We start from the raw sequence: 10286 nt of genomic DNA on the forward strand, positions 1-10286 counted from the left end.
GAAAATGGCGCCGAAATCGAAGAACTTCTTAAATTTCATTGTCAGCTTTTTGCAAAGGTTTCTGGGATTTTCCTGCGAAGCTGCTTCGCCGCGTCTGAGAGCTAGCGAACGAGCAAGCAAGCAAAAGACAGAGGGGGGAATGTGCGGGTGCGGAGGGGTGAGACAGACAGCGAGAGAGCGGGGCCCGGGCGGGGAGCAGAGCAAGGGCTTGGGGGACGGCGAGGGCGCGGGGCGTGAGGGGCCGGGCACCGAGCCACAGGGACTGAGAGCCGGGCGCGGAGAGCCGGGAGCCGGGAGCCGGGAGCCGGGAGCCGGGGATCGGGGTGGCGGCACGGAGGGCGCGCTCCCGCGCTGGCTGCAGCCGAAGCTCGGGGAGCGGCGTGGCGGAGGCGGAGCAGAGCCTGGGTCCGGAGCCGTGCGCACCCGGGGAGGCGAGCTGGGCGGCCGGCGGAGAGCCTCCTGCAGCTGCTCTAGAAAAAGCCGGCTCCGGGGGCGTGGCCACGTGGTGCCCACGCCCCCCCTTCCCCGCGCCGCTCCCGGCCCGGGGGCGGAAAGGGGGAGGGAAAGGGGGAGCGGGGGAGCGGGGAGCGGTGGGGGTTGAGGGGGTGCAGGCGCTCGACGCCACGACCTTGGCCCGCAGCCGGGAAGGGCCAAAAAGGGCACAGGGCGCCCAGTATAGCCGGTACAGAGCCGAAGAGCGGGGGTTCAGGGAGAAAAAAAGAGAAAATGGGAAATGGCAAAGCCACGGGCACAGGGTAGCGCAGAGCGCACCCAGACGCGTAGGACGGACGCCACCCCGCACCCACCGGTCCCCCCGCGGTGCCCTCTGAGCTGCCCGGAGGGAGCAAGGGGGCTGCGCAAAGCCCCTGGCGCGGTGCTTGCTGGGGGTGCCTGATTTGGTTGGGGGAGGAAAAGGGGGGCCTCGGACCGCAGGAGCTTAGCGCTCTTCCCACGCGTTTGAGGCCAGCCTCGTCGGGACTCCCCTGCCCTCTCCACCCTGCCAAGCCCTCAGGGAGAGAGGCCCCGGGGCAGGCCCCGTACGTGCAGGCCGTCCGCTGGGGGGACAGAGCGCGGAGGGAGGGAACAACTGTCTGCACACGTCCCAGTCCAAGAAGGGAAACTGATTTTAAGACTGACCGGGGCAACAGGAGGGAAACGAGCCCTTACTGGGAATGCTACAGGCTGTTAGGGACGGAGAGTTCATTTTCTTAGGTGTGAGAATGGTATTGAAGGTAAGTAGGAGGATGCCCTTATTCTCAGAAGATGCAGGCTGGAGTGGCGAGGTGAAATGTCACCGCGTCTGCAGTTTTCAAATGATACAGCTAACACAGGCACACACTGTGCCAGAGAGAGGAAGCAAGTGTTGCAGTGTTGCAGTGTGTTGTTACATCCAGGTGGGGGGTAAACGGACGTTCGTTGTGCTGTTCTTTCAACTTTCCTGTCTATTGGCAAAATTTCATAATAAAAATTTTGTGAGAACCCCCCCCCCCTTAAAAAAACAGCGCCTGAACGCTGTCTAAGAAAATGAGCGCGACTTCTTTCTCTCTCCCTGTCCCGGGTGGGACAAATCTGCGAGCACGCAGGGCTCAGACCGAACGGGTTCTGGACGGGAAGGGCAATGGGTAGTGCGGGCCGGCAGCGGCCAGAGCCCCGGGCACGGGACGCAGGCCCGAAGAGGCCCCGGGGGTCTCGGGGCAGGTGGGCTGCCAGGCGCACGGCGAGGCGGAGGAGCTGCCGAGCGCGCCGGCCGGGGCAGGGGGCTCCGCGGGCGGCTCTCAGCCACCCCGGGTCCGACTCCGAATAGCTCGGCTCAGCGCTGCAGGGCCGCCCGCGCCGCTGACGGGTGAGGAAACCAACGGGCCGCGGGAAGCGGAGCCGCGCGCCTGACGTTGCCGCCGCCGCCCGGGTTCCCCGAGCTCCCCGAGGGAGGCCGAGGCTGTCGCGGCCTGTCCCCTGCGCCCTGCGCGCGGGGTGGTGGGGAATCGCGCGCGGCACTGGAAAAAAAAAAAATCAGGTGCCGAAAGAAAATAGCAACACACACACGAAATCAGTATACAGAAAGAAAGCCGTGGATTCCGCCGTGCTCGGCGCTCGAGTTTCTTGAGCTACTTAACTCTCGCATGCATTTCACTGTGATGTTTCTGGAGCGCTGATGGAAACTCTTAATTTCTTTGCAAGGGCGATCTCGCAGACCCAAGGCGCTGCAAGTGCTGCGCGGCCTGTCGCTGGCCTCTGTGGCTGTTTTCTCTTTCTTTCTGTTCTTTCTTTCTTTTCTTTCTTTCCTTCTCTCTTTCTTTCTTCCTTTCTTTTTTCTTCTTTCTTTCTTTCTTTTTTTTAGAGGTGGGGGGAGGGAGAGTAGAGTCTTCCAGGGTCTGCAAAAATGTTTTAAAAAATTAACCAGAAAGATTTTACAGACCAAGATTTGATTTTCAGGAAAGGTTTTAAGGCTGCAGTGACTTGTACGGCTTCCGTGGGCGGTAAAAAGTTATTTCTAAATGACAATTTCCCTCTGAAAGTCTTCAAAACGCTTCGTGGACAGGGCTGAAAGTTTGTCAGGCTGTCAGACGTGACGGAACAAGCTTCTAAATCCTCAGATAGATCATTTATAAAGCTCCAGTGTCCTTGGGGTGAAAGACTTTTCTGGGCTTTTAAAGCTCGGCTTCGTGGGTAAATTTGCTTGGGTTGATCTAGCTGCGCGCAAGCGTGCATTTCCCTCCCTGGATTAGCAGAAGGGCAGAAGATTCCAGTACTATAAGATAAAAGTCGAGTCTGTGGCACGTCCTCTAAAGAAAAAAAAATGCAACAGCTTCCTTTATTAAACTCTTTTTGCTACATCAGCGAATTAGAGAGCCAGTTGAATATTGATGAATGCTTTGAGGGTGAGTAATATGGCTACAGGCCGCAGAAAGTGAGGGCGGGCAGGCTAAGTATTTACTCAAGTGAACAGTCTTCAAATATTTTTCAAATATGATGTCTCAAGGATTTCCTTAGGTTTTCTTAGGACTTCTGAAGCAAACCCTGATTCTGCAAATGGCTTCTCCTTTTAGTAGGCCCTTCCCAACCTGACAAAACAGCAATTGCCCTAAGAAGAGCTTAGAAACTCAGCCTGGCATTAGAACCGGGCCACAGCCCACCAGCCCTGGTGCCAGGGAGCTAACGTCTCCCTGGGCAACCGGGGAACCCCAAATGAAGTGGACACCATTCACTGTTTTTGTCATTTCTGAAGTTCTGTTTCAAAGCGGGTATTTTCAGGAAAATAGCACATATTTTTTTCCTCCATGAAACATTCAGAAATTACCTTGATAAGAAATAATTATAGTCAGACGTGGGAGGAGAGTGTAGCAAAAGCTTTGAAGGCTCTGAAGGCGCAGCTGAGAAAAATAAATTAGCCCTAGACTGGAGATATTCAGCAAGGAAGTTACCCATAACGAGGTACTGTATTTGGAATAATTTTTGGAAAGTGTTTTCTGAAAAGCAATTGTGAATAAATCTTTGGAACTAGATACTAGGAAAAGGAGTTGAATTGAAAATTCTTTTTTACATTGTAAACAAAATTTCTAGAACTTAGCATTTTCATTTTAACTAGAAACGTCTTTTATGATTATGTTTTTCACAAAGGCCTAGAGTTAGGGAAACAAGACTTTCCTTACGTTGTAAATATCCAGAAGTCTTCAGAGAGATAAAATCAGGATAGAGTTACAGATTTAACAGAAAGAAAACAACTGGAATTGTGTTATGCAGCTTCTACTGTGTTATTTGTAAAAGCTTTTTTTTTTTTTTCAGGGTTCAAGCAAAGGCTAGTAGTGAGCAGTAATAATAGACTAATACTTGCCCTACTGTCCGATTAAACAAAAAAGGTAGTGCCCTTTGGTAATTTTTATTTTACTTTATGAAATTAGTTACGATAAAAATAGTTCTTTGCAAAACTTAGAACTTTGGGAAAAAACGTCAAATCTTAACTTCTCCCACCCCCATGATCTCACCAGGAAAAAGTAGAATGAATTAGTAAATTTTTCCTTTCTGCCAAAGAGGAGCTTAGTAAGTCCTTGATGGCTGTTGCTTTTGATTTCCAAGTCTCCTTTCAAAGACACAGAATCACTGCCTTCAATGCTGTTGGGATTTCTTCTTTAAACACGGCATGTTTTTCTTGTTGGGTGTGCACTATTATTGTCTTAATTGTTCCTGGATTTTTGCCCATGAAATCAAAGAATCTCTCAGATGACAGAAATGATTGGATCGTTGCACATAGGAAGGCCACAATGAAGGGGCATAGGGTGACTTCAGTCTCTACACCGTGCTGGCCCTACACGGTTCTCATCCTATAAGTGAGCATGACTCTCCTTTGCACCAGTGTGAACTGACAGCACAGTGTAATGACAGGGGCATGGGGACGGAAAGCCCATCTCCTGTGTACGAGATTTGGTCACTTGCTTTCACCATAACCATTATGATCATCAATTTCTAACCTTACACTTCTAGCACTTTCCTTGAGCCTTATTACCTAATTATACAAAAGAAAGAAGAAATAAAAACAAAAACCCAGTATAGAATAATGTCAACACATCAAATGTAACTGTATTCAGGGAGGCTGAAGTGCATTTGGACAGTTGGTTGCTCCTTTTATATCAAAAAATTAAAAAAAAAAAAAAGCCCCAAAGTGGCCAGCACCAAGGAGGTGCTGTAAAAAGCACAGAACTCTGCCAGCTCAGAATGACATCACTTTTAGGATCTTGCTACGCAAAGGGAAAACGCTCCTGGGGGCAAATAATATCTTGCTGGGTAGAGACAGGAGGAGGGAACAGGAAACTGAAGGTTGCTAAGGGGTGCTATCTTTGTTTAAAACCAAGATGTGTTTTCCAAGCCATGAAGTGCTTTGTTGAAAAAGGAAAGGAGGGAAAGTCAATATGTATAATTGAAGCGTTAACATTAAAGCTGTTAACACCAAAATATCCATAACTCACTTGCTGCTCTCCTTCTTGTCTCCATAACATAACTGTTTGCATTTTAAAAAATAAGATTTAACAGGTAGAGTTTCTAGGACTCGTAGAAGATGTCGTTTCTTTTACCTCCTGTCTCTTAAAATAATTTTTGGGTTTGAAATCAGGTGGGATTCTGCAGTAGTTAATGACCAGGGTGACCCCCATCCTTTGGCAGGAAACGGAGCTGGAGATCTGGACCCAGTTTTCCATTTTAGCATTTGCCCAAAACCCAGGGCTCAGCAGCTTCCTTAGCTCGGTGTCCCCAGGGAATGCCTAGGCCTCAGGCAAGGAAACAGGAGGGAGACAGAGAGGGTGGGCAAGGACAAAAGAGAGGAAGAAAGAAGGTGAAAGAAGAAAAAGAAAACCAAGTCCTTCCCCCCATTCCTACTATCCATCTTCTAATTCAAACTCTTAATTTGCCACCACTAGGTCACCAAGGTAACCTTCTCAGGCTCCCCCTCATCTCCCAGCTGAGTTTGGCCCCTCTTGCTGTGGTCCCCTAAGTTCTGCTCTAAAAACACAGTTCTTATCATATTAATCCTTGGCACAAAAATCACACGATGAAAAGTGTAACATCACACAATGAAAAGTGTAACCCTCTCCAACCCGGCTCCGATCCGCTCCTCCAGCCACACCTTCTTCTTCATGCTTCCACGCAGGAGATGTTTGTTCTTCTCATTTCCTCACCCCTCAAGGCCCAGTCCAAATGCCGTCTCCTCCCTGAAGCCTTCTGAGATGACCTCAGGTTGGAGTTAACTGCCTCTGGCCTGCCCTGCCACAGCACATTAATAAAGCTGGCCATTCTGAGTCTCTTCCTAGCAGACAGTAAGCTCCTAGAGGGTAGGGACATGCCCGTCTATGGATATCTTCTCAGTGCTTCGCACAATTACTTGTAACAGTGGGTGTCCAATACATATTTGTCGAATAAATGCATACCTGAGAAGGGAAAGGAGGAAATGGAGGGAGTGAGGAGAATGTCAAGTTGTGTTGGTGGTGAAGCTTATGGCCAATATCCTCATCAGTTGGCTTAGGTGCCCTTTGGTGCCCTTGGTGCCCAGGGTTGTCTAACCCAAAGCCAACATGGTGGCTTAACAAGTTGGTCTGGGATTGACATTTGGAATGCATCCCCTTTAATGATATGGAATTAATTTACTTTTAAATTAGCTGCTCAGTACTAGAAACCCTCCTCTGAAAAACTACCACCATCATTTTATACTTTTAAGTTTCAAGCTGGTCCTTGAAGGGAAGGTGAAATTTGGATGGAATGGGGGAAGCAGTGTGTTCAGAGACCTGGAGATAGAGAAGAGTTAAAAGGAGATAGACTCAGCTAGACAGAGGCTGTCTATTGGGGAATTAGTTGGAGACTGAGCTGGACAAATAAGGTCCATCCACTCTAGGACAAATAGATTATGGGGGGCATGGAAGTAGGTAGAGGAGTCTTGATTTTAGTTACAGCACTGTGAGGAGTCTTTGAAGGGCCCTGAGGAGGGGTGTGATGTAATGAAAACAGTGTTTGCAACAGATTCACTTGGCTTACCTGGTAACTGCAAACTAAAACTATGATAAACCTACAATGATCTGAACCATTGGAATATCCTATTCTTACTAGGGAAGAGAACGGATGGAAAAATACTGCTTCATATATGCCTACTGTGTATCAGGCAATGTGCTAGACTTTTTTTCCCCAGCAGCTTTTCTCTTTCTCCCTCTCCCCACCAGTCTCTCCCCCTTTCCTTCCTCTCTCACACACCTACACAGGCCGCCACCAAAATATCCCCCTGACTCGGACTTGACTGGCCTTTAAGGATAATCAATTTCCTGTGACATTACTCATAACAAATATGTTTTAAAGTACCGGTAAATATCAGGCAAAAAGTTCATGGAAAGAATCCAGAAATTTAACATCATGCGCTGATTTGATGGAACAGAGGAATGGAAATACACATCTTCTGGACTGAGGGTAACCGTTTTGGGGTGGTGGCAGAGCTTCAAACTGGAGAATGTTATTTTTCATGGGCAGTTTAAAAAAATTGTCATTAAATATTTTCAAGAAGTTAAAACGACATTGAAAGCAACTTGGGCAACTTAAATATTCGCTGTAGTTGCTGTAACCCAAATATCCCAACATATTTAGAGCTTAGGTGCCTCTGAATATAGTCAGAAGAGTGTGATTTCTCTATGTACCTTAGTGGGGCAGAAATTAAGCAGATGAAATATGAAATGAACACGAGCATTAATTTGTAGTTTGGATCATAAAAGCCAGATTTTTGAAGAGATTATTTTAGTTTGATTGCAAACTATAAATTATTACAGGGAGTTGGTGTAGAATGACACTGAGGCTTACTTTTGGGTCAATATGTTCCAACTTGACCTACCCTTGGTAGTGGGGAGGACTGGGGTTTCTCTAACCCCAAAGAAACCAGTCTCACTACGGCTTTAGGACTTGTCTCTCCTCTCCTCACACTGGCGTTCTTTCAGTAAGTTGTCATGTAAATGCACTTTAGAAAACAGAATAAATATCCTATGGGCATCACTTGGAAAATAAACTTTTAAAGATGTGTGTGTATTTAAGTTGTAGACTTACAACTCAAAAGAATTCTTGATAGAAAGAAATAGGTATTTGGCTGAAAGTCAAAAATTTTGAAGTAACTTTAAAAGGTGAATAATTTACATTAGCATGGTGTTTATATAATAGGGTGTGTGTGACAAAGTTAAAATAACATTGAAAATAACTTGAGTCATTTAAATATTCCTCCTGGTAACTGTAGAATATAAGTGCCTTCAAAGGGGGGAATGGTAAGTTTCTAGACAGCTGGCAGGGATTTTTTTTTAATGTTCATTTACATTTGAAAACTGGTATTAGCATTCATTTCTCTGACCCAGAGCAATTCCCCCTCACCTGTCAGAGAACATCAACACATGAACGCTGACAGAGTCAGGCAGGGAAGGGCACGCCTGTCATTTCACTTCCGGAAACCTGTTTATGAAGCCTCCTGCAATCCACTACCTGCTCAGACCCTGTTAGCCCCCTCAGCTCCTGCTGTTTAATAATTCTGGGAGCTACTTTGATTTCATGCATTACCCTTCAGGTAAGTTACAGGAACTTCACCAATGGCCAAGCCAGATGGTTGTGGATTGCATAAGAACAAAGCAAAAAAAACGGAAGTAGTGAGTGATGGGAAGCATTGTGTTAGTATTAATATATATAAATCAATGAGCAAAGCCCCCTGCCCCTCGATTTTGAAGCTGGATAATAATGCCATATATATTATTTATATATATATAAATGTATATGCATATACACACATATGACACAGATTACCCCCCACCCTTACTCTGAGTTACATTAGGAGATGGTTGGTCCGATCTGAATTACAGTCCATTAGAGGATTGTTGAAAGAGTTTATATGATCACGAATACAGGTAACATTAGAACCTCTACCCAGTATCATCTTTTATATTATTTGATTTACCTTTTACACTTTCTCCCCTTGGCTTTAAATGTCTTCAGCAATGTCCTCTTAGAAAAAATAAATAGAAGCTTCCTCTGGAACACTTTTCACCAGTCAGTCAGTCCTGTAATTTGCAGCTGGTAGGACTTATTTTCCCCAGAGAAGGAAAATAGAGCAGACAGAGGCAAGGGTATGGCAGTGACATAGCATTCATTTTTCCAACCAGTCCGTGTCCTGCCACTGATTGTATTTACACAGATAAATTGAAGAATGTCGCATTTGTGGAGTTTGCCAGTATGATCAGATGGAAGGTCATCACTAGGATGGTCCCCAGTGATCCCACCTCCTGGCGCTCCCACCCTTGTGTAATCCCCTCTCCTCGCGTGGGAGCTCTACCTCCAGACTCGCTTCTCTAACAAATAGAACATGGCAGAAGTGGTGAGATGTCACTTCTGAGTTTGGGATACAAAAAGCCTGTGGCTTCTAACTTGGACTCTGTCCCTTCCTTCCTTCCCTTCCCCCCTCCCCTCTTCCTATCTTCATCGTCATCACCATCTTCCTTACCATGAGGACACTCAGGCAGCCTATGAAGAGGCCCACAGAGAGGAACTGAGGCCTCCTGCTGACAGCCCCTTGAGTGAGCCTAGAAGCGGGGTCTCCAACCCCAGCTGGGTCTTGAGACGACACCTTGATGGCACCTCCTCAGAGACCCCAAGCCAGAGGCACCCGGCAACATCGTGCCCAGGTTCCCGACCCACAGAAACCATCAGAGAATAACTGGTTGTTGTTTTCGGGTAATTTTTTTTTTTTTTTTTTGGCCATACCGCGTGACACGCGGGATCTTAGTTCCCTGACCAGGGATCAAACCCCCCGCAGTAGAAGCACAGAGTCTTAACCACTGGACCACCAAGGAAGTCCTGTTTGGGGGCTAATTTGTTGTTCAGCAATAGATAGCTAATACAGAAAGTCTTGTAATTGTATAACCAACGTAAATTTATAAGCTGAAATCTGACCAAATCATTTGTTTTCTTCTGAAAAAGTTGTAGAAAATCGCAAGACTGAAAGCCCTCCCCCTCTGTCTCTGTCTCTCTCCCTCTCTTTCTTTTATGGGAATAAACAACTATAATTACAATTTAAACAGGATATCATAGAGATCAATCATAGGGATTAATACTAATTAGATTTAAAGAAAAGAGAAAAAGAATTAAAGGATGTTACTGTGTAGGTTAGCCTTCCCTTTATAATAAACACTTGTTCCTTGATAATGTATTTCTTATAAACATAGTGTGTGTGCCTGTGTGTGTGTGAGAGAGAGAGAGAACACACTGTGTTTAGTTTAATGGTTGACCAGGCTTTCATTATTGGTGGAGGAATGGAGGGATGGGGGTACTTACATGTATCTCCAAAATGGGCTATTGGTGAAAACTAGGGATAAAAGGCTTTTTGCCCTTGACATTTATATATACTTTACACAGTTTTTTTAAACCTGGTTTGCTGTTTTCAGGGTATAGGAATAAAAATTTTAATGTTACTTTGAGTCTCCTTTTATCAGTGAAAAATCACATTATGGCTCTAATTTTTAAATATTTGACAAGCAGTTATCATAACAAATGGTTTCAGACATTTTTGGCTTTCCCAGAGATTGAAAGAAAGGTGAAAATGCTCGTTTCTTTTGAGGGCAATAAAGCATTTCTTATTATCACAAATATAATTGACACTACGTGGTAGATTTTTATAAACCACGTCACTTTAAAAATGGCATGAACATTACCACAATAAAGGGGGAAAATACTCTTTCAGAGTGGCATTCCAAAAGGTAAATAAATTAACCAACTCAAAATATAGTTTTCTCTTA

Source organism: Balaenoptera borealis (genome assembly GCF_965194805.1).
Source record: "Balaenoptera borealis genome assembly, chromosome: X".
In the NCBI taxonomy this organism is placed as follows: Eukaryota; Metazoa; Chordata; class Mammalia; order Artiodactyla; family Balaenopteridae; genus Balaenoptera; species Balaenoptera borealis.